Raw genomic sequence first — 24738 nt, 5'->3', positions numbered from 1 at the left:
GGCAGTTCAGTCACTACCCGACTAATGTGTGTATGACTGCATGTGTGTTTGTGTTCACGGCCGACGCGGACTACTTTCAGTGTGGGTGGAGAGCATTTATGCGCGTATTTGCACATCAGTGGTTAATCCTGAATTTTATTCCGGGTCGATTCGGTCAAAGCAATGGCTGCACCGAGTGTATGGGCTGCCATTCACGATACTTCACTTCAGACTTTCAGGCTGCTCTGCATAACGTATAAAAAATGAACGCTACAGTTTCTTGCAACGTGATTTTCGATATTCTAAATTCTGGCAAGGAAACCCTGGATACCGACCGAAATTAAAGTAATTTTTTTTAATCAGTCGTGCAGAGGGATGGAGTTTCCTTGTGAATATAGCTTAGGAAATGCAGAGCAAAAAATATTTAAAATTTTGAAGTAGCTGGCTGAAAGATTTTTTAATTTGTCTTGTGTAACTAATTTCCTGTTGTACCGTTTTTGTATAAGGGCCGCCAATCCATCCTGCGGCTGGAAGCAGGAAAGGCTGAAACTTTTATATCATACCGTAAAATCGCAATGACATAAATAAAACTGTAACAAGCTCCTAAAAATAGACGAGTTTTTCTAGGGCTCTTGACTGTATACACAATGAATAAATCACACTGGAAATATAACAGACTGTTGATGCAAAATATTGTATTTACATCGTAGCTCCCCACCTGCGAGTGCGACCGACGAGCGGTTGTTTACACAAGGCTAGAGCATTAATCTCTTAGCTCTGGTCTAATATTTTCATTCGCCAGACAAAAAGTGAGCAGCTGGTGGTGGAAAGTGAAAATAAAAAACACAGCATTCATCTCGCCGCGGTCGCCGTTTTACGCTGGAGCATAATGAGATTAGGTTGCCGGGCGGGCTGTTTGTGTGTTTTTACGATCTGTCATAACCAACGGGCATAAACTAACTGCAGCGGCACGCACGGGAAGGCGCGAGAAGACACACACATAGCCGGGCACACGATTCACGAGCGCTAATCTAGCGCAAAAACAGGTGCTACGCGGGTTATGTCATGTATATAGAGAGAAAGTCATTGCCGGAATTAATCCGGCCTGCGGCGGTTCAAATTCGCAATTAGTGAATTTTTCTCGCTCGTATAGCGAATAAAGTTGCGTGCAAATTCACGCCATCATTGGGGCAAATTGGTGCTGAGCTGCAGTACGCTTAATCACCTGCGGAGCAATATGTAGCTTCGTGCCGGGCGGCCGTAAATTAGTGCTCATTACACACGGCATTAACGCGGTCTTTTTTCATTAAAACGACGACTGCGGCCGGGCGAGAGAGCACGCTGTTCTGGCTGTTTTATATTTTACGGCGCATGTAAGCGAGCCAGCGCGCGGCGCAATTGTTGACGGGGCAACAACAATAAAAGGGTATAAAAATTGTGCGCAATGTGCGGTAATATGTGTGGTGGCCGGAGCTCGGTGTGCAGCCGAGAAGGCTGCAGGCTGTAATTACACAGCACGCTAGCTCTCTGCCGTTCGCCATTGCGACGGCCGGACTCAAAGAAACAGCGCAGCACAAAAGAGAGTGCAGACACTTTGCCTAATGGCTGGTTAAAAAAGTTGTGTGTGAAAGAGAGAAAGAGGAGAAAGAGATCTCGTGTCTATTTGATGTGTAAATTATTCGCTCTCCGCCGTGTTGCCAGTCGTGTAGAGACCATCCGTTGGAGTGGGACGTTTTAATAATAATCGTTGCGTGTATACCGTCGGAGCAGTAAAAATGTGATCAATCTTGCATACAACCTGTGAAAAGTAGAGCAATGTTTTTTAACTTCTACAAGCATTGATCTTACCGTCGTTTCGGCACAATTGAAGGCTAGAGACAAAATTATCCTCAAGATCAATTGATTTTACGTTTAAATTTAATTGATAATAATTCATATTTTAATATTTTTTTGTATACCAATTTTTAAGAAAAACAGCATTGTTTTTTTTCTGCGGTGCTAATCGTTCATTGAGGTCAGAGAGTAAAAAATGTGCTCTCGCCATTACCGGGGTACAAATCAACTGAATTATTTTACATAAATAAATTCAGTCTTTCTTAATCTATTGCCTGGACCAAGTTTTGTCAGCATTCAAATTTATTTCTACCGGCCACTTTCAAGCAGATAAACTAACATGTTGCAAGTGCCGAAATATCCAGACAGCTGGGCTGTAAATCTGTCATCAAGTGGTGAAACGACAAAGTGGGTATTCGCTCCCTTGAAAACTGCTGTTCGTGCTTGAAATTTACACGTTGAGTTCTTTCTACGATCATACATTTTTCTTAAATTTATTTGCTTGCTTGCTTACTTCTCCACTTCAAACATTTTAATATTCATAATAACGACGTTCACCACAAATTTTGAAAAGCCATTGAACTATATTATGCCATTGCATCGCAAATTCATATATATATATATATATTAGCATGGCACATGACAACGATGACTAAATTTCTTGTATCGCGCGTCCATGCAGTTTATTCTTGCCATTTTTGGCCTTTGTTCATTTGATCTTCAATAATATTTTACCTGTTATGTTGAAATAATGTTAAAAAAACAACATTGAGCGACAAAAGTCTCTTTTTATATATTATGAGTCATTCTGACGGCGTTTTAATGTGTTACAACCCTCGCGCTGCAATTTTTTTCCATAATCGCGCATAACATCACTTTTATCGTAAGTGTCTCCCCTCGCTTTGTTGTTTTTTCGTGTCTCTCAAAGTGTCGTTAAAAGCTAAAACTCCAAATTGCGAGCCGTCGACAAAAGACAGCTTTTCTCTTCGAATGCACGTCTCGCTGCTGATCTAATTGAATTTGTCCATACATATTCACAAAGTCTACAAAGCGGGCCTTTAAACGGCGAGCGCGCAAAGAGGAATAACAAGTATACAGTGCAGTGCGGAAGCGGCACTTTAAAAAGGAAAAAAACGCTTATCCCGACGCGGGAATCTGCTCTCGCAAAATTGACTGCTGGATGTCAAGTGCTGATTCAATCCTCCAAATGCATCTCGCGCAGAGAGCCAGAGAAATAAAGCACGGGCGACGCGCGGCTCAGCTGACGTCTGTAAGTAGCGCGAGGAAAAAAGTAATATGCACTAGCTGGTGAGCTTTCTTTTCCTCCTTTGCACTCCCTTTTCCGGTGTTTATCCTTCTTTATATAGCTCACCCACACACGCGGCTAACATATATTGAAAATGCATTTTGCTAAGACGCGCGGGGAACGGAATCTAGAGCGGAGAGAGTGGCAAAATTGCAATCTGGAGAGCAATCTCAAATAAAGCGGCTGCGTCGTCGTGGGTCAATTAGGGGCTGTCACTCACTCAATCTGAAAGCACTGCTGCTACTTAGCGTGCCAATCAACCTCGATTTCGCCGGCACAAAAGGAGACGGCCAATAAAAATGGCTCCATTGTCGGCTGCGAGACAATGGACGGATCAAAAGCTGTTGTCACCGCTGCAACTGTGTCGCCGCGAGGACACTCGCACAGCAACTCGACGCCGCCGCGGTGACGTCTCAAAAGGGAAAATTAAAGCTTCTTTGTGGCAGCTAGACACGTTGTTATTACCGGCTCGTGTATATACTTGCAGTGGAGAAAAAGGAAAAAAGAGAATGTCTGCTGGCGTCGCGGCGCGCAGAAATGTCTTTGTCCGAGCGGAACCATAAAAAGCGGCAGCCTGTTTGAGCGTAATTGCTATGACCGCCTCTGTACTTCCTCCGAGCTCTAAAAGGGTCGTTCATTCTTGGTCATTTCGTAAGGTTCGTGAGAAAGTTTAACGCGAGTTTGAATGCCCACTGTAAAAATCTCAAGGATCTAGGCGGCCGTAAATTGGCAAAGTCACAGCTTAATTAATTTTTCTGTGTGTCTGAAAGCAAATCGTCTTCACCCTTCGGAGTTACAGCAATGAATAACCAAACATTTCAGTTCCATCCCTCGGGGAGACGAAGCCATTTTGCACAACTTTATAGTGCTTCATTAACCAGTCTTTCAGTCCTTTCTAATTTTTCTTTGTGCATTTGACTGAAGAAAAAGTAGGGGTTTAAGCAGTAATCTTTCTCTCGTCGCTTTTTGCAGCGGTACACGTTTTCCTCGTCTCAGCGTCTCTTGATATTAATGCTTTGGTGTCGTTATTAATTGCCATGTCGCTAATTACGAAATATCTCGCGCGCCCTCTCCGCACTTCTTGTACTTGGCAAACGCGCCTCGATGCGTCTGCTGCGAGCTGCAAAAAGCGTCCCCCGGCTGTCATCTGTTGTGACGCCTTAATTAAAGCGAGAGAAGCTCAACTTGGCATGCAATCATCCCGCGCGATATTTATTTTACACAACTTGACGCACGGTGATATTCCTCGCGAGTGCGACGAGTAAATAATTACCTCTGTTTTTCGGCAACTGCCATTGCTGCCAAAACTTTTCCAGGATTGTGTAGGCTGCTTGTTGTATCACCCTTAAAATTCAAATTCGCTGCTCAGCGAAACAAGATTTCCGAGCAAATCCCAGATTATCACAGGCGAAATCCGTAACAAGAGCGCCTGTGGCGACATCTGCACCAAAACACAACATCCGCCGGCATCACGAGCGTGCTCCTGAGTAATTGCGATTAGATATGAGCCTGAAACAACAGCGATTTATAACATTGTTTCCCGCTGCAACAACACACACCCACACTCTCTCTCTCACGAGCACATGGCGATGATTATCAAAAGTCTGGCGCACACGACGCGGAGGCCGTTGTTGCGCCGCCCGCCGTCGCCATATTGATGTTGTGCAATTATAAAGGGATTCTTATCGCGTGGTCTGGCCGTGATTTCAGGGCATGGAAACAATTGTCACATTTGTACAAGCTCACGCGAGCCAAGATAAATCTGGAATATTAGTCCTTCTCGGAAGTTGGCACCGAGAGCGCAGCTTTTTGGGTCTGACTAAAAGAAAGAGATTTCTCTTCGCGCGGATTTCCCAGACCGATTTTATCGGACGAAAGGTTTGTAATTGAGGCCTAAGCAGTTTTTACGCTCGTAACTATAAATTCGGACCCAGATTATCTACCCAAGAGTAATTGCTCCTGGAACTCATTTGTTGTAATTGGGAAAATCTGATTTGGGGTGGTAAAAACTGTGATCTGAATGCTTTTAACTCTTTTAATGTCTGAAAGTTCGCCATTAACTGAAAGTTCGCAGACAGGCTTCATTTTTGAATCTGCTTTTTACATTGCCCCATGCAAAATAAATAAACAAGATCAGTTTTGACATTACACGACAAAGACTTCTGTACTTTTCCAAACGAGGATATGAAAAATGAGTGCAATACTATCAAGCTACAAAAAGTCTTTTCTTGCATTCATCTTGGAGGCCAATTTGGAAACTGCTGGCTGCGAACGGCAAATATATGGGAGGAGGCGTTGGTAAACCGCGACGTGATGCACGCACGTCGTCGCTCTTTGGCGCGTCGTTTTGGCAATCGATCTGCCTCACTTCATATCAGCATCATCGCGAAACAGCCGCGACGCACTCTTGTGTGTGCCGGCGTCGCCTCCGCAAATATGAAATTTTTGCCTCTGCTGCGCTATCACCTCGCGACAGCTACTTTTGGGCCGTAAATTTTGATGAAGCTCAACGCGAGTTTTACAACTTCGATGATGAGTTGGGCCAAATCAGAATTTACAGCCTGCCTAATAGAATTGGCCTGAATAGGCAACTGGCATAGCAGGCTTGATACTCCGGTTGCATAAATTTTTTGTATGATTACAGGCATGTTTTGTCATTATTTTTAATTTATTGTCTTTTCGGTATATATAAAGATCGAAACATTTTGAAGTGTTAATTGGATTTAGAGCTTTTCCAGTCATGCATTAAGATGAAATAATCGAGCTAAAGGTATCAATCTTTAATAATTATCCAGCTTATTGAAAACATGAAAACAGTTGGAAAAATGAAATTTCCTCAAAATGAAATCTGGGTCAGCCTTACATAACGATTTATGATAACCATAAATGGCTCAGGTATTAATTCAGCCCTTATTCATTTTTTACTTTTTCGATTACTGCCACGTGAAAAAGCTAGCTTCACGTCCATTCAACAACAATGATTGCACCGATTGCCCTTGATGAGAAATGGCGAGTTGGTCGGATGCAACTTTTATCGCAGCGAGGCAGAGGCAATTTATAAATCGACGGCAATTGTTCTCCACACGTCTCTCTGGTGCATTAGAAATCGATGCTGCAGCGTGCTCTCTGACTCGGCTCGTCTTTCGAGAAATATTGCTGGCTCGTTCATCTGTTGAGTGCGAGGATAAATGCCAGCGATTTTTTAACAGAGCCTCTTTGAATTTTAAGCAGCCCTGCACCAGTTCGCGTTCTGCAAAAAAATCGCGTACCGGCACATCCATAATTCAAAATCAAACTTCTGCGGTAAAACTAAAAGGCTTACCAGAGAGATAAAATGCCAGGCGAACGACACAAATGATAAATGATGTAAGCGGAGGAATGGGAAATCGAGAATTCTCTCGTGAAAAAAAATCGACTTCGCACACGTCTTTATCCTTCAAACCTGCAAAAATTGCCACATATGCGGGAAAGAAGTTTGGATAAAGCCGAACCAGATCTTCGCTTCAAACACAGAAAAGTTTTAAAATAGGAGGCTTGAAATAGAAGTGAGTATATGCATAATAATATGGCATTGAAATGATTTTAACAAGCTTACGCAGCATTTTTGCAATACCACGTAGTAAAAACGTGAGCGTGTATTTATAGAAGCGTTGGAAAGTTGTTGTACAATATATCACTTGTCACTGATTAATGAAGTAATGTTCAGCGTGTCGCCATGCTAATAAGCAACCGCTCGTGTAATCTCAGGTGGCTGATTTTGACCGGCTGGTCGGCGGCCAAGAGCGCTTGTTCGGCACTAATGAATATACCGGCTCGCAGATTGAATCGCAACGAGAGAGCGCCGCTTTCACTCCACCCCTTTCGGTTTCAGGGCTGCTGCCTCACAGCTAATGGTGCAGCCGCCCCTTTGTTCTGCGCTCTCTCGAAAGGCGAATTAATATTTAGCCGACGAGAATTCTTTATTTAAACACGCAGAGGACCCGTCGCCGCCGCCAATCAATTTGCGTCTGAATGGCCCGGTTTTTGCCTCGGGCGAAAGTGCTGCAGTGCCTCCGGAATGATTGATATGAATTTGAAAAGCTCGTCTCGTCTCGCCTCTGCCGCTACCGCTGCTGCTGAGGATCTGGCAAATTCAGATTCGCTCGAACACGGGCTTTTAGCGACGGTGGTTATTAAATTAGGGCCAAAAATGGATTTGCGCACGGCAGCCTGGCTAGGAGCACGACGATTGCTCGCCCTCACAAAGCGGGATGCGGGCGGAAATAGAGAAAGCTGGTTTGTTTCCTGAATTAATTCGCACGTGATTCGGCTGCAGGACGCTCTTGACGTGAATCGGAGGACGTATTCAATTGTGTCGACGTTCTCGGCCCACGAGAAGAGCGATTGTTGATCAATTAACAGATGATGCAAAATCACAGTCAGTGAGCAACCCTTTCAATTCTAAAAACAACTGCTTTATTTGACTTGGATTTTATTATGAGTAGGCCTATTTTATAATCTTAACAAATGATATACGTGCCTCAAGAATTTTTATCTGTTAACACATTTAGTAGACCATGAATTAGAGCACTTAATTTATAATACTGTGCAAAAATTTAAAAATGGTCTTGGACAGAGATTTCCTATCTTTCCGTCCACTGCAGCAATTTTTTCCATGAGAGGGTTTACTAGATTTTCTTATTATCTAATTTTGACACTCAAATTTATAGTTTTAACTCCCTTTAAAAAATTACTCTGTGAACGCATAACAAGTAAAAAAAGATCTGACCCTGTAGGGATGCTAACAAGAAATTCTTGTTTAAGCTTGTTAGGTTTGGGAGAAAAAATTTATTGCTGCTGTTTTAGTTACAGCGCTTGGTGTTTCCGTACAGCAAGTTGCGATTTGGCACTGTCAACCGTTCCGTGCGTGCAGTAAAGAGTCGAGAAGAGTGCCACCGCTTTATTATATCGACGAAGCTACATTGTGTGCACAATCCGCCGTCGGCTAGCCGGCTCTCCAAGGGCGGATAAATTTCAATGGTGCGGCCAAGACCGAGAGTTGAAACGGAGGCGGCAATTTCGTGCTCGGCTAAATAATCAAGTTGGTGAAAAGGGAGGCGTTCAATGGAACAGAGATCACGTCACGATATACAAAGCCGGCTCGACTCGCCTTAGGTACCTCCGTGCCGCTAATTAATTCACTTTCCGGCACCCGTGTTTGATTTAAAACAAGAGTCGTAAAGGAGAGAACTTGCTGATGCACGGTGGCTGATTCATCAATCGCTGCAAAAGGGTTTTGCTGTTCTACATTTTGTCCATGTCATGAATTTCAGATTTCAACCCTTTCATTTGCGACTCGAAATGCGCATCAAAAGCGTTTGTTTATTCGAATTTGAAAGTCGAATGCTTTTTAATTTGACCGCATGCAATGTGTGCTGTGTCACCAGTGGTGTGTGTGCCCTGCGGGTTGCATACCTCGCAAACTGACCAAACTCTGTCACGTTAAAGAGGATGGACCGTTCGCAATGCAGCGTATAAATCAGAGAGAAATCAAATTATAGAGCTCCATTTTCTAATAAGCGTGACTGCAAAATCCGGATTAATTCTAATTCCATACATTGCTTTAATGTTAATTCAGTGTGAAACAAATTATGTTTCATATGAGGCGCTGCTTGGAACAAAAGCATAAATTTGCAAGCTGCAGCAGGGGAATTTGGTCCGACAATCACAGTTGCGAAATATGCGTGTGTATTTAGGGGCCGAAATCAGGCGGCAGCTTTATAAATTGCGAGCGAAGAAGCTCCGTGCCGGTCCGCTCCCTGCGCTCGCTCGGCAAATAATGTGGAGCTAACTGGCAAGTTAGTGCTGCGGATTATGACGGGCTTATATGGAGAGAGAAGAGAGATTAGAAGCGTGTACATGTGAGAGCTGGCGCCCGGTAATAGTGTGTGAGCTAGCTGCGATTGTGATGCTGAATCAATCAGCAGAACGCCGCCGACAGGAGAAAGAGAGAGAGAGAGAGAGAGAGAGAGAGAGAACGGCGCAAGCTCTCTCTCCTTTGCCGAGTAAGCGGCTTACGCCCCGACGGAATAATGCATTAGATTTATTTACTTTGTTTTTAAAACTTGACGTACTGCTATTTACACGAGAGATTAGGAGCGCCCGATTTTAATTAATCATTCGCACGCATGCATTTGTCTTCGTTGATGCACTAATTCGCAGTGTCGTGCGAACTAATTTGCTTGGACGAAAAGAAATGAGGACGCAGACGGTTCGATTTTTGGGACAGCCATTGAGATGCAGCGTTTATCTCGTGAATAATGTTTTGTTAGAAGCCATAAAATGTACTCCAAATTTAAATCTTTATTGTAAAAGGGAAAACGCTATGACGGCAACGACGCGTTGGAACTACACTTTGGGCTCGATAATATTGAAAATAGCTGGATTTGTAGGCGCATTGCCACCGATTCCGAGAAGAACAGCGAGCATTCCAGAGGCTCGACGATTGTGTTCTGTAAATAAAACATGACACGAAAATGTTCCTTGGGAATAGAGTGAATGATTCTGCTGGAAAATTGCCTGCCATTAAAATCACGAGCGCCAATCGATGCTTGCTTGTGAAAGAAACTGCACGGGAAATTGAGCAGCGGGCTTTTTCTCGCGATTCCAGTGAAAATTTCCGTTCACGCTCAGGCTGAGCGGCATTAAGACCAGAAGCAGGCCGTTTCTGTCACCGAGTGGGTGCAAAAACAGCTCAGCCGGCCCGCAGATAAAAGCAGTAAAATTGCTAGTTAAAAAGAAAAGTTGCCGAGCAGATAGATAGAATGCCTGCCCGCCGGCCAGCCAGCCACCGAGCACGCCGAAATGTATAGAAATTCAGGCGCCGTTCGCAGCAAGAGGCTGCTGCGGAAATTGGCGAGCTCCTTATCTTTAATTAAAAACAGTTCTGGCTGAGAAAGAGCCTAGCACTAGCAGCAGATGCCTCGGCGATAACACGGCCGGGAAATGATAATATTGGCCGTCCGGGGACTTCTTCTCAACGCGGAGAGGCCATCGCCTCTGGTCTGCCGACTCGGCTACTCCTGCCAGAAGAGTTATTGTGATCGGATTACCGGGGCCAGAGTGTCAATTGCACCCGTCCAATATCCGGATTAGAGTCGCCGTAATGGCCACCTAAGTAAGTAAATTCGACCGAGAGGCGGTGCACGGCCGGCCTGCTGGCCGGGGATTTGACCTTTTCTGATTGCCGCGCATCAATCATCCCGCTTTTCGTCTCACTGCGCGCGTCGCAGGAATACCAACCAGCCTAATGAGAGCCGTGGTCCGTCCGGCCCCTTGTGTGTCTGCAGCCGTGCGATACACGCCCGCTTTAATTAACCCCTATTACGCACCTCACATTTTGATTTGTGTCTGACTTAATAAGGGGCAACGCCGGCCGGCAGGGTTCTAATTTATTTAAATCAGAAGCTCGGCGGGCAGGAAGTTTTTCAACCCCCTCACAGCTGCTGGCAACAAAGGGACGAAGGGCTTTATTTAAATTCACATACGCCAGGCTCAAACGAACTATTCATTTCGAATAAGTTGACTTGCGGATCTGCATGCACGATTTAGGATGTAGCGAATTTTCTGCTTGAAGAACCCGCACCATTTCAGTCACATCTCCAATCAAGTTAGAGGAGCGCCAGCGCTGTACACATATGTCGAGTATTGTGAGCGTGTGTGTACAAGGGGAGTTTTAAAAGTTTTGCAGGTCAATAAAAGAGCGACGGAGGCAGTGGCGACGGCCGGCAATCACGTAACAACCCAATCAGGGCGCGCTTTATTTCGGCTCCAATTTCCCTTTGCCTTGTTGTGCCATTTCGTTTGTCCCTTTCAAAGGACGCACGCGGCCAACTAGCAGCCCCCGGGCTGCTGGCCGGGTGATTAGCTGGCCTTGTTTTCGGAAGTACACCTGCGAAACCTGAAACGCGGCATGGGGAACGAAAATAAAAGCAGGGTCACATCGCAGCTCTTGAGTGTGAACCATCCCCAAGTATTATGTAAGAGGTTTCATAAATTTCAAAACAGACAAAATTCAACTCTAAGAGAGGGAAAATACAATAATTTACACCAGTGTTATAAATGTGAACAAATTAAAAAATAAAACTATATTCACAGGGTAATTAATAAACCACAAACAAATACTCAAATGTCTCTGAGTTATATTTGCGATATGAAAACAGAATATCAGGATTTCGCTCTTTGAAATAAATGATTTTTATACGAGGGACTTTTGTCAAATGAATGACAACTGGCGGAGTTCCACGAGATGCAGTGAGAGCAATCAATCGTTACCATTATCAGCGATCAGTATTTCAAAATTCTGTGCAGCAAACCCTGCGGTTGTGTTTCACTTCTCATGAAGCCTCAGGGGTCGAAACTTCGGCGTCGTGTACAAGAACATACGAGATTATTCTTCTCTCTAACCATACTACATCTATTCATATTTGCTTAGAAAAGATCCAAAGAATTTTTTAATATGACTACAAATTTGACCCAGATGATATGCTAAAAAATAAACCAGTCATTTCGCAATTTTGTCGACATAAAAGTTAGAAATGTTAATTTGACTTTGAGAACCGACAAGGCCCTTATAGTTTGATCTTCTGCAATTCAGTCAGGTGCAAGTAATAATTTGCTACATATTTTAAGGTTTTTAAAATCTTTCTATAAATTCGGGCCATCTGTAGGGTCCCAATGAAGGCCAAAGAAAAAAAATCCCGTCTGTTTTTCTCGGCCTGATTCGGTCGTTGGAGATCAAGAGAAACGCGCGAGATGGGAGAGGCAGGAGGCGTGAAATTAAAAGCGGGCATAATGCGGAGCTATGCTCAATGACATGTAGCGTGGTGACTGACGAAAAAACCTTCTAGATCCTGCTCGCTTGGCAGCAGCGGCCGCTGTGTTGCGAAGCGCCGCGCGTTTGGCAGCGCCGTTTTTGCAGCCAATTTTCCGATAAAGTAATAAAAAAGTCGTTGCTCGACGCCCATAACTCTGCGCCCCGATGCCTGATGGCTGACGCCACGCGGCTCGGGGCAGAGCTTATCTGTTAATTATACAAGACGTGAAATTAATTGCATCGCGCTGCACGCCGCGCGTTTTACGACTGTGCGTGCGATAAATAATATCACGCTCGGGCCCCCGTCGGTCATTAAGCTGAAATATTTAAAAGCGTCCCACGCCACCAAATTCCGTTAACTTTGATCTCCGCCTTTTGACGTCATCCACTGGGCGTGATTCGCCAAAGCTGGAGAGTTTTCCTGGCAAAGATGAGTTCCATGAAATCAGACAAAAAGCCATTTGCATGTTTCTAATTTTAGAGCTGCTGTGTTATAGGGTAGATAAACTCTGAGCAAATTTTGCAAGCAAATTATCTTATCTAAACAAATGAATATGTGAAGGAGTAGAAGTGTAATTTGCTTTAAAATTTTAGTGCCTTCTGCAAAACGCAAGTAGTTTATTTTTTAACTAGCGTAACCAAACGTTCAAATGAATCTGTTAGTTCAATACCCCGAAAACGAAATAATGGTGGTTTTAAATGAGTGAAAAGAGCATTGATATGAGGTACTAAGCTGTCAGTTTAGTTCAATCTTTATTGCGAACATTTAAAATAAATTTGGATCGTTTCACTACCTATCAAATGATATTTGATTGGTGCTTTTTCTCTTCAAACACTCTTGCAATGTAAGATGTGTTCAAGAGCCGCCGAGCGATTAATCAAATTTTATCGTTTAATAGCTTCTCCCGCCTCTCGCCATTGGACAGTATAAAATACGACATTCAATCGAAGGGGACTCGAGCAAGCACATCGATTTGCTCACGCATTCTATCTGACCGCATGCACAGCTGCAGTGCAGTTCCCCTTGCAGCCCGTACCACCGTCTTAAACTCACCTAGTGCGAGCAAGGTGATCATTCAGCTTTCAGAAGGACTTTTGATAAAACTTTTATGGGGGTTGGCCAGCAAATCGTAAAGCCTACATTACTAGTAGGACAACACGGGGCTCGTTCTCAATACACGCGCGGGCAGCAGGCAGTGCCGGAGAGGGTGCGATAAATAATGTACTCTCGCCTCGAGGAGCGAGAGAGAGAGAGAGAGAGAGAGAGAGAGAGAGAGAGAGAGAGAGAGAGAGAGAGAGAGCGCGTGGTTGGCTGGCACGAGGCTTTCGAAGCAAGTGTAGCAATATAATCGTGTTGAATGGCTGTAAAATATTGACGCTGATACATAAGCCCTTAAAAATTATTGCCGCCGCAGCAAGGTTCATTTTTATTGCGACTCCGTCGTCCACTCCAACGCCGGACGGACGCACGTAATTGACTGCATTTTCAGCAAGTAGTGCACTTCTTCCTCTTAAAGGAGCGATTTTACGCTGCTCGAGTCAAATGAAAAGCGTGACGTGAATGGCGAGCTCAGTGAAATTAAGAATAACGAAAACTGCGCAGTTCACAGAGGAATATTACAAAAATTATCGTCTCATGTATTTGGGGGTTACAAATCTATTCGTTGCCAGAGTAGGTATGAGTGTCGATGTAAAAAAGAGTTCCGTTCTGTTTCCAGTCGCTCGAGATAAGCTCTACAGTGTGGCAAGAAACGAAGCAGCTTCCAATCTGAGCCCAGCGGCCGCCTTACATACCAAGCAGGTCAGTCTTTTTGATATTGCGTATACATACCCAGTCAGCAGAAAGCACTTTCTTTGCCATGGCACCCACTCACTCTCGCCGAGCCTGGTGCTTAAAATTTCCACGCCAAGTGAAGCGCATACCCTAACATGCAGCAGAGTTGCTGATGAAACACAAATATTGCAAATACAAATACTCTGTTATGCCAGATATTAGATGAAAGAGGCAAAAAATGTATATTGAAACTGGAAAATGTACACACATATTAAAAATTTTTACACAGTAGAGCGAGCTTCGCGCTAATTATTCATAACCGCGCCTGCTTTCAAGTCAGTTGTGCAATTTTCCTTTCATGCTTGCCGAAAAGTAGGGCAAACCATCCATCACAGCAAAACTGTCACGCTTGCTGCATTCACTCTTTGACACAGAGATTTCAAGCTACTCCAGTTTTTGCGTCTGACTGAGCCCTGCTTCGGAGCGTGTGTGAGTGAGTGAGTCTGGCACACACGCGAGTGATGAAGCAGAGACGCGAGCAAATCGGAGCAGCTACTGCCTTTCGCAGCCGGAATTGACCCGACTGCAAAGACGTCGGCGGCCTAGCTCTCTCTCTCTCCATGTGCCTTTTCGGAGGCGGGCACATGCAAAAGCCATTTTTTGACTCCCAGGGGTCCATTCTAATTTGCCTGCTCCATTGGTATGCTGGTGTGGGCCCGCTAAAATTGCCGCTGCACCTTTCGAGTCCGGAACGTGCTCTGGCTCCTTTCCGCTGCTCAAGAGAGCGAGCCGAGGAGGATTCGGCCGCAATAATTATGACGAGATGCTTGCTCCACAAGGTGCTAAACACCGCTTTCTCGCAGTAATAATCAGACTTGATGCACCCATAAAAGCGGACGTTCGTGCAGGACTGACTGCAACCTACGCCTCTTATTATATGACTTTTACTGATGCTGCGCCAGTTGCCCGAGCGGTTATTTTGTGTGCTTGTGACACATTACGACGCCGATTTATGACGTGCTTTTCGCCCTCTTGCTTTTCAAGGCGGTTTCCTTTCCGTTTCAAAACGCAATTCCCGCTCTTGCTGCATGAAAAGGACGCCGAAATCATAATGAAAACTAAGGAAGGTGGAAAATTGTGAATGAACGTGAAGTGTACCCTCCATCCTATTTCGCGAAATTATATCATAAACATAAGGTGCAACAATCTTTAAGTCTGTCTCATTATGAAATTTTATCATGCTTAATGTGAATCGTCCCCCTTACCCGAGAACATTAAAAAAACTCTATGATTCACATGTATTTTTTGTATGTGATGCCTTTTGATTAGCATTTCCCGAGCAAAAATAGTAAAATCCTTTGTTTTAGCACGTCCCATACGTTTTCATCGATAAAAAAGATACAGCGCCAGCAACAACGTTGCCTTGCCTGTATGCAAGTTAATTCAAACCGTTGAACCAGAAATTCCAACGTAATTGCGCAACTTTTCAATAATGCATCAGAATAAGTTCATTCAGCTGCCAAGCGAAAAAATTATTCCAACCGCATGGAGCCTGGAAATTAATAAATCACTCGCTCCTCCACATGCCACTGTAATAGTTTTGACGAGCATGCTCTGAAAAAAAGCTGAATTCGCAAGGTATGCGCTGGTGGAAAAGTGGTGCATGAATCTATTGATCAAATGCACCGCGGCTGCAGAATTGATGGAGCTGCTGCTGCTTCGCTAAACACACATCAGACCGGTGGGCGACGAGAGCAAATCAATAGCACACGGAGAGAGAAAGAGAAATGAAAGAAAGTGGTGCTCGTGTCGTGCGCGGTTAACATTTGGTCTGCACGCACTTTTTACGCCGCCTTTCAATTACGCTCCTCAATCGAGTCGTTGCGAAGCGCTCCTTCTCTTTCCCGCCATCGTTCCTTTTGATATGCTTTCTGCTTCTACGTCTCACTCTCGCCAGCTATTCTCGGTTCTTGGCACCTGTGTTAAAAACAATGTTCTGTACTTTCGCCCGCGCTGTCTGTAAAGAGACGGCGAAAAATTGCCGGCGGCAAACAGACCGTGTTTAATTTTGGTTTCTAGCGAGCTACAGAACAATGAGAGGATATTTTTTAAAGAATACTGCGAGCATCTCAGATGTGAATGCCTAGACTGAAATTTAATGTATTGCAACACACAAATTGTTTTGCTTAGCTAAAAAATAGCTTGGGTTCTACATCTACAAAGTTCGTGACTGACAAAGATGAAGGGAAATATTTACATATGCAGCAGATTTGCTGTTATCTTTATAGAGAAATCATGTCTTCGAGCTTCTTTAGTGCAAAATAAAAGAATTTGCAACGCTGAGACAAATAATAGTATAATGATTCAAAGCCAAAATAGATCGTGCATTCAGAGTGAAAAGAGCAAATTAATGAGCCTATTTGGTATATATCGTTGATTATAGCTCAAATTATTGTTGTTGTTATTGCAAATTCTTAAATTCCCAATATGAAAACACATTTTATGCATTGGATTAAGCAGCACAAATGATTCTGAATGCTGTTTCGGATTGACTTGCAAGCTTCAAGATGAAGAAAACAATGGATATTGTGCAAGTGCTCAAACTTACGTTTCAATCGGCAATCCTAATGATACAAGAAAGTGTTTAAAACCAATTTATATATTACCAAAAGCAGTTCTTCTATGCAGTTTCTTCTGTAAAAGACAGATTCCAGTTTATTCGTTGGTGAAAGATGGGACCACTAGGTTGTTGACTTTGTGGAGCAGCGCTGACTATAATGTCAGTGGTCTCGTACCAAAACTACCGAAGACCCAGGTTCCAACTTGAAATTAATACTTGCATTTGGTTATTACGAGCCTTTTGCGCAGGAAGAGGATTTAGCAAAGCTATTTGCAATCACGCCTACCGATATCTGAACCTGGCGTGTTTGAAAATGCAGAAGTTCCACAAGACTTGCTTTCTCAACAAGTCTATCCTACGGCAAGTCTGAAATCGTCACAGAAGATGTTATTGAAATCGCTGCGGGCAGCAGTAAAGCGAACTATGATCCGCCCCTATTCGGTTCTGTTTTAAATGACGGTGGAAGTAAGGAGTTAAGTTTGTCATGAGCTTAAATATATGGAACTCTATTAGCAATCGATCGATTTCAAGTACGTGGAATTTGATTTGAAGCACTTTTTAAATAACGACAGAACAATGATTTCATTTAAACAGGTGTACCGAATATACACCCTAAAAAGTACGATTCCAATTTGCAGTGAATCTTATATAATAATTTACTTACGAAATATTGCCTGCCTGAGGTAAACCATAAATTTTGCAAGTGGAATATAAATTTAAAAAATGAATACCGGCCAGCCATAAGCGTTTCACTTTTTTAACAAAAATTTCCCTACCCGTGCATAGTATGAATAATCGATCTACCACGGGTCAGCTGCGGTGGTACCGCGTTGGCGCTGGGAACTGAGAACAGCGTGTTATTTAAAACAACGGGTGGCACGCCTGATTTATTCGCCGGCTGGCGCAATTCTTTTTCGTGTGTGAATCGGCCGCAAAGGCCGGCTAATGAGCTGTGCTGTCTGCGCCAGAAAGGGCTCATTAGTCACCGCGCACACCGCTTGCTGGCCTCATTCATGCCAACGCGGCGCGCGTGTTTGTCTGCTTGTCCGCCGGCCGCACCTTGCGTCGCCGGCCCGGCCGAGTGACCGCGCGCAGCCGGTCCTCCGCTCGTCCGCGTCCGCCGGCCGCACTCACCTCGGGCAATATCGACTGCATTGCCGCTTTTTCCGCCCTCAATAATCCGTTGTCTCTGCTCTGTCGTCTAATTCTCCCGCATTGTTTGTCCAGATAAAAGAACCGTCGTTTCATTTGCTCGTCCCATAGCTCCTTGGCTTTTCTCTGTGCTGAGCGCTCGGGGAAGTCTCGTAAGGTTGCATTGAGGCTCGTGTGTTGTTTTGTTTATTTTCCTAAGTTTGTTCCTGACGTTTTGTTTGCAAACAGGACGAGGCACTGAGAGCACAAACGACGGAGCTGCATAATATAGAAATATTTGTTCTCTCTTTGAGCGAATGCTTCGAATAATAAAAGCTGTACGCAAAGCAATTGACCCAAATGTGAAAATTTCATCTTAGCATTTAGGAAGAAATTTCTTAAGAGGTCTCACCCACCAGACTATTTGGATCATCATTGAGGCCTCAAATAAAATTCTTGAACCGCTTCTCTATTGTTTGTCTTCCTAGATATTTCAAAGCTTTCAATGAATATGCAAAAGAGGATGCTGAAAAGAGCATATTTCACGAAAGGAGGAAGGATAACTTACGGCAGTTGCTAATCGCACAGGAGTTGAGTGGAAAGCATGTTGACAATGCACAATGAAGCCTTGAAAGTTTGTTTATTCCAAGAAGCTGGATTTGACAGGAAAGCCATTTCGAAAACTTCCGCAAAACAAATTAAATCCGCCCAGTGAAGTGAGTCATGAAAGAAAGTTTTGAAAAGCGCAAGTGCAAAATTTCCCTAGCGCTTCTGCGTTTATCTTTTTGCCTGTGTGTAATCGTGTCGCCGCGCGCGCTCTAGTACGTCTCTTTGTGAGCCTCTGTGTGTGCTACAACTGCGAGAGAGAGAGAGAAAGAGAGAGAGAGAGAGAGAGAGAGAGAGAGAGAGAGAGAGAAGTAATCGTCCCAACCGACGTCTTTGTGTCTTTCCGAAATCTTTGTCTCCCCCGTTCCTTTAGTCAATTTTCGTGTTTGCCAAAAGCCGCGTGTTGTTTGTGATTTCGCTCGGCGGCATGTTTGAGAAGCGGCAAATTTTGCAAACAGCAAGCTGCCTTTGTCCGGAATTTTAACAGCAGCCACTTCACTTTCGCGACCTTTGACATTATAAAGATTAAAACTTCGCCTTGCACACGGCGAGAGCTCATTAAAACCCCCGACAGCAACCTTGTGTGTGTGTATGTATGTGCTCACTTCCGTCAGGCTGGCACGAACCCCGTGAAATTGGGAATTGCTCCGCTTTTTTCGCCTTAATAATTTAAAATAATGAGCATGTGCACGTTTAAAAACGACAGCAACGCAGCTAAATTTGAGTGTAACAGCTTTTTCCGCGGTGGAACAAGGCATTTTTGGCTTGTTGATGATTTTTATCGCAGTATGTAGTGGCTCTCGCAAAAGGTATACCTCCTCGCACAACACGCCGTCAGCGCCGGTTGCATAATTTCAAATTTACCTTGGAAATTTTCAAGTTAATTTTGCTACATAAAAAATATAAACTACAAGTTTAAATTGTTTAGGAAGATACTTATTATAAATTTTTTTAAATTAAACACATTCTTAACACATAAATAAGTTATACTTTGAAGTTTATTAAGATACATATTATATTTTAAACGAAATTTAATCACGCACTGAGAATTTAGCATTTTAAAAATATTATCTGAAAATATAAACTATTTAGTCTCATCCTAATAAAATGAATACTTTTGCCAGAAATTACACACTTTGTTTCTGCTGTTTAAGTTTCACTCTAAATTTCAGTATCAAATTTAGTAATAGACGACTGATATTTCATGATGATATGTGCACTATGTTTGACGCGCAAAACAATATCTAGTACAGTTAATTTTAAAAAAATGATATAAAATTGGGCAGAGTAATAAATGTTCCAAAAAAGCTAAGAGAAGATTTGTTCAACGGCTATATATTCCCATAACAATAAAACTAAGGATAGGATTGCATAGAAAATATTACCACTCATTCTCCTTTCTCCTACTGTACAGCTAGTTCATTCGGCTTTGCAGGTCTCATCAGTAGTAACTTACTTTGAAAGCAAAATTCAGCGCTTCGACCAATATTTGTAGAATAGAATTCCATTATGAAATCTTTGGATAAATTCCTTTAAAAATTTAAATGGAAGAAATTTGCAACACCCATGCGGTCTAATACTCCGACTCACTCTATTCTTCTATAAGCAAAAAGCCATGGAAAGAAGCTTTCACTCGGTTCTCAAAGAAGCAAAAAATAACTCAACGTTGGCGCACAATGAGTGCTGGCTAGAAATACAAGAAGTGTCGAGGCGCTGATGGATTGATGGGGTGCACTTGCTCAGTCAGCAGCTAGTGAAAAGCAGAAGCCGCTCGCTTCAATGCTAATTATGAGCATACAAACGAGCCAGCAACTGCTACCGAGCGAGAGTGCCACCGATTAATAGGCACCGTGGTGTTAACTGCAGCCAACGTAAGCGGCGTGCATCACGCGAAAGTCTCGTATTTTACCTGGGCAACGCGACCCATTCTTTCTCGCCCGCACGTTTTATCTGCTCGCCTAGATCGACCGCGCGCGCAGTTATTATTTTCGAGCGCCCAGTGCGTGCATATACGCCTGATTTATGCGGAATAAGCACAAGTAACTCGCCCCGGCCGCCGAGGAAGGAACGGGTGGTGAGAGAGAGTGAACGTGTGTTCATATGCATGTCCCATTGCATGCTCGTGAGGCGTCTCGAAATGAATGGCTCTTGACTCGACAGCCAGTCGGCCGGCCTTGGATGCGGAAATGTATGGGATTGTTTATTGTGTGGTCAGCACCTGCTATTTGATCGATTCAGGGCTTTGCGGCTACTGTACTTCACACACAATTGAGTCGCTAGGCGAGGAACTTGCCTTGACACCATGAAAGAGAGTGGAAAAAACGATAAAACTTGATCAAATTGGTTCATTTTCTCGGAAAATAATATCCGGATTAAAAGTAAAATAACTAATTTGAAATTACATAGTTGTTTATTGTAAATAATCAAAATATCAATGTCAAAAAGGAAAATTGAAAAGAGAGAGACACGTAAAAAGGTGGGTGGTGACTGCGTGGGGCCGACCTGCAGTGAGGACCGGCGGCATGAACTCGCCTTCAGAGACGACCCCGGCTATTCTGATATGTTCAGGCGCCATTGATGTGTACCATTTTCTTGCAAAGAATAATATTAATAATAGTCCAGCAAAAAATTCCAGATACTTTGTATTCACACCTCTATTACAGTATACAATGTGCGAGGAAGTATTAGCTGAATTCTCCTCCAGCACTAAGGCAGACTTTGTATAATTTTAAAATAAAACTATTACACCGCAAAAAACATCAGGAAAGCTTTCGCGGTGCTTCGCACAACTTCCCTTCCGGCAAATAACAAAATGAACATTGTGACTATCGTCATTTCCCCGAGGAAACGAAGAAGAAGCACAAGCTGTTTCCGCGTACATTGTAATATATTTAAAAAGAAATGAAGTTTCCGATCCACGTGGAAATTTTTCCTCCTTTCCAGCGCAAACGATCAAATTTTTCACTTCCGTGCGCCGGCATCAAACAGACGTCGGAAGAGAAATTAAAATATGCTTGACTGGCAGGCGGCCTGGCTCAAATAGGCTTAAATCCGGTCTTTAATTCGCATAGTCTAAGCGGTGCAGAACGCAAACACACTCACATGTTTGAGCTGCGTTTTGCATGCACACAGAACACAGGCTGGCAGCTAGTCGGCTATTTTCCACTTCTGGACCGCTCCGAATGGCTTTGCAAGGCGCGTGTTCGCGTCAGCGATGATGGATGGCGCAATTTTCCAGCCTGTTAATACGCGCTGGAGATGTAATAAAAAATAAAAATCCGGCTCCGACTGACTGGGCGGGTTGATAAATCAAAATAACCCAGAAATGCGTTCGCATATATGTATGCATCTTGTATGTAGAGCGCAAACAGACGCGTACGCAGATTTATGCATGCGAGTGCTCACGTCAGGCCTAATAATGATGGAACGCAGAATTACTTTGATTGAGTGCAGCCATCGCAAACACGGCTAATGCCCGTGAAATAGAAATTTCTCTGTTCAGCAGTTGGCGAGAGCCTGCGGCCGGGACGTGCCCGATGCCGAACCGACCGACCGGCGCGCTTTTCAATTTTGCCCTCGGCACATTTTGTCAACGGCACCGTTTCGCCAGCAGTGTGCAGTTTGCAAATAAAAAATGCGTGTGTGCCTCGCTGACAAAAACAAACACCGACGGTGGTAATAGCTGCCTGCCGGTTTGTCACATTTTCAATGAACAATTTGCAAATTTTTACATTGCCGAGCAAATGGATATATGAGAAAAAAATGTTTTGAATGTTCCTAAAATGAAAATATCAGCGAAACGGAATAATTAAAAATCGAATGTCGTTATAGAGCTTGTATGGGGAAGTTTTGAATAATAAATTATGACTGTTTGAGAGCAGTGTTTGAGAGCAGAATTCATCTACTTGGTGAGCAAACAATCTTCAATAGTTAAAAAGTTTGAAAACAAACTCATTAGAAGCCAGCCTAACAGACAGTTCTCAATATAAAGCAATGATTAAGCTGTATTTTACTTTACTTGCCTCCATGAATAGAATCTTAAGTTCGAAAGTTGAGAAACTTCGTATGGTGATTCTGTGAAAGCTTTCAAACATATAAAATTTCATATTTTAGACCATTTTCTTATTAGGAAATAAGAATTTACTGGTTGCATTGAATTAATTATTCCCTCTGGCCTAATTTAGAAGCGATTTTTGATCAATTTGTTTCAAAGAACGTATCAAAGCTGGCAGTTGGGAACCAATGTGTCCGTTCGACACAGAATTAGCATTTCCCCTGCATACATCAAACGCTTATCTCGAGAAAATTTGCCTCGTGCCAAAAATAGTGCTCCTTATCTAGCATCTGCGGCGATGCCGTGACTAGAGAGATCGATTTTCCGGCAACTTTCGCACAACTGGGAGAAATGTGTGATAATATAAATTTAGTGCAGGCAGCGATAGCGCCATAAATAACTATTGCGGCGCATCACCGCAGCCTTTATTATCACCAGCTGGAGCAACAGACCGTTCTTTCTCCTCCTCCGTGCACCCACATTTTATTAAGGTGCGAGAACAAGGAGCAAAGTCGCTGGATTCCACGCGCGAAGGGGCGCCGTCGCCGCGCAATTTTTCAGCCCTCGTAATTTAACTTTGGTGCGCGCGCACGTGGTCCATTGTCTGTCGAGGATGTCGCGCTGGCTGCATAAACAATGAAGACGGCGGCAACAACTTGGTTGTGTATTAACTTTGCGAAAACGTAAGCCTCCCCTGCGTCCCTCAGCGGGATTGTGGATTTTGTGCCAAAGTTTGCATCCTGTGCAACCAGGAAGGAACATAATTATGTTTACCCTTTTAGGATTAAGTTTTTTGGCCAGGCTGTAAAATAGTTAGTTTTACAAAAAAAAAAAATACCAAAGAGAAGAGACACGAAGGAAAAATACAACTTTTGGCCTCAGACGGTATTATAAATTCGTATGGTTTCTCTTCTATTTTGCTAAAATTGCGGAGAGAAAAATTCAAGGTTTTAGCATGAAAATTAGGCACTCATTTCAGCAGTTTGCTCTGCTCACTATTAAAATTTAAATAGCCATATTATTTATACAGTTTTCTCTCTTGCACTGCTAAATTACGAAGTGTAACCCTCAAAGTTTGTACCTATCTCGGTAAACGAAATGCGGGTAAGTTATGCTTCATCGCTTCTCACTTTTTCCAAACTAATCCCAAGTTGATTTGAAATTCTGTATGAAAGAAAGTTGGAAGGAAGCAATTTTACGCTTTTCACTTCGTCTCAAGTGTCTGCAGCTTGGCATCCGTCTACGAAGTTTGGCGGCCGAAATTTAACTTGTGCCTTGTCAATCATGCGGCCACTAAAGATCATAACTAAAATCCACCGGCCAAGGCGCGTGGCGATATTTGAGCCCTCTTGAGGCAAACTTCTTGGCCGCGGCAGCTCAATCGCGCATTCACCAGCCCAGCTGGCGTCGCTCCACATGCAAATCTCCAGTTCCGACAATATTTGCATGCCTGCGCCAACAACAACAACAAAAACAAATGCTTTGGCTGACCGGCTGTTGGTTGCTTGATCAAAATTTTATGGGTGCGCACGAGATGAGCTGAGCAAGCAGCATGGATGCACGACGAGAGTCGGAGGAACTCGCTCGGCCTGATGAATTTTTGATTAGTTAAAAAGAGCGCATGGTGCTTTTACTAGCGCTCAAATTTGATTGGCTTCCACCCTGCCACTTATTTCTTCGTTTGATGCGCAACCCCGTGTTTCGTTTTTTTTTCAAACCCAAGAGAGAAAGTCAATTTGGTGACCTCAAATTTTCACCAAATTTTTTGACCATCTGAGACTTAACCTTTTATATTTATTAAAAAGGTACATGATTGAAAAATAGTTTAACTAACAACACATTTGAAACCCTGATGTGGTAAAAAACAAATTTTGCTTCCCTGTCATTTTCGACCAAATAAATTTGATATTCGCACTAAAAAGGGAAAGTATGTATTATCAAAAGCAGCACAGCCCAATTATAAAATCTGGAATAATCCATGAAATTTGGGAGCAAAAACGCAAAACGCGGGAATGTTAGGGTGCTGGAAAGGAAATTATTATTCATAATTTTGTATTAATTTTGCTACTACAGTGCTAAAATAATTTTCCCCCTGTATTATTTTGCTGTCCATGCTTTTTAACATCATAGGGAGTAGCCGTTTCATAATCTTGCTTACCATTTTTAATTATAAAACACATTCCTGAAGATCTTAACGTATATCGCTTGGGAGTTTTGCATGGCAAATATTTTGTGCCTCTGTAAAATATAACAAAGTTAAAAATGCGCCTTCTGTTTTTGGCATTTAATGATATGAAAACATGCCTTTTAAACGAGTATCATGCGCAGAGATACCGAGCTAGGAAAGCAGTTCAGCTTGAATCTGGTCTCTCGGCGTATTTGCACAGCAGCGATTTGGCCGCGTTCCGTCTGCTGGGGACGAAACTCCATCAAATCGCGCCGAATTCGTTTCCGCCATAGGCAAACACGCGGGGCGCGCAGCGGCGTTTGGCAACTTTGTATATTTCCACATGCTCGTCGCTTCCTCGCTCACTCTCTCGCCGCATCAATTATTCAGTGCGAATCAACAAACTTAATTTTT

The 24738-nt window shown here is 43.3% G+C and overlaps 1 protein-coding gene across 8 annotated transcripts in view; it reads left to right on the top strand.

Annotated features, from left to right (window-relative positions):
• LOC135941659 (leucine-rich repeat-containing G-protein coupled receptor 4-like) overlaps positions 1–24738 on the top strand; it is a 106409-nt gene that overhangs the window by 36442 nt on the left and 45229 nt on the right. For 7 of the 8 annotated variants that reach the window (XM_065487278.1, XM_065487277.1, XM_065487276.1 and 4 more), the window contains one exon: positions 13691–13773. The exons of the other annotated variant lie outside the window; for it this stretch is intronic. The gene's annotated coding sequence lies outside the window, so the exon portion shown is untranslated. The remainder of the gene's footprint in view (positions 1–13690; positions 13774–24738) is intronic. 8 annotated transcript variants of the gene reach the window in all.

This window comes from Cloeon dipterum, chromosome 4 (assembly GCF_949628265.1).
Source record: "Cloeon dipterum chromosome 4, ieCloDipt1.1, whole genome shotgun sequence".
NCBI lineage: Eukaryota > Metazoa > Arthropoda > Insecta > Ephemeroptera > Baetidae > Cloeon > Cloeon dipterum.
The sequence above is the reverse complement of the archived record's forward strand: the minus strand, read 5'-3'. Positions and strand labels throughout refer to the sequence as shown.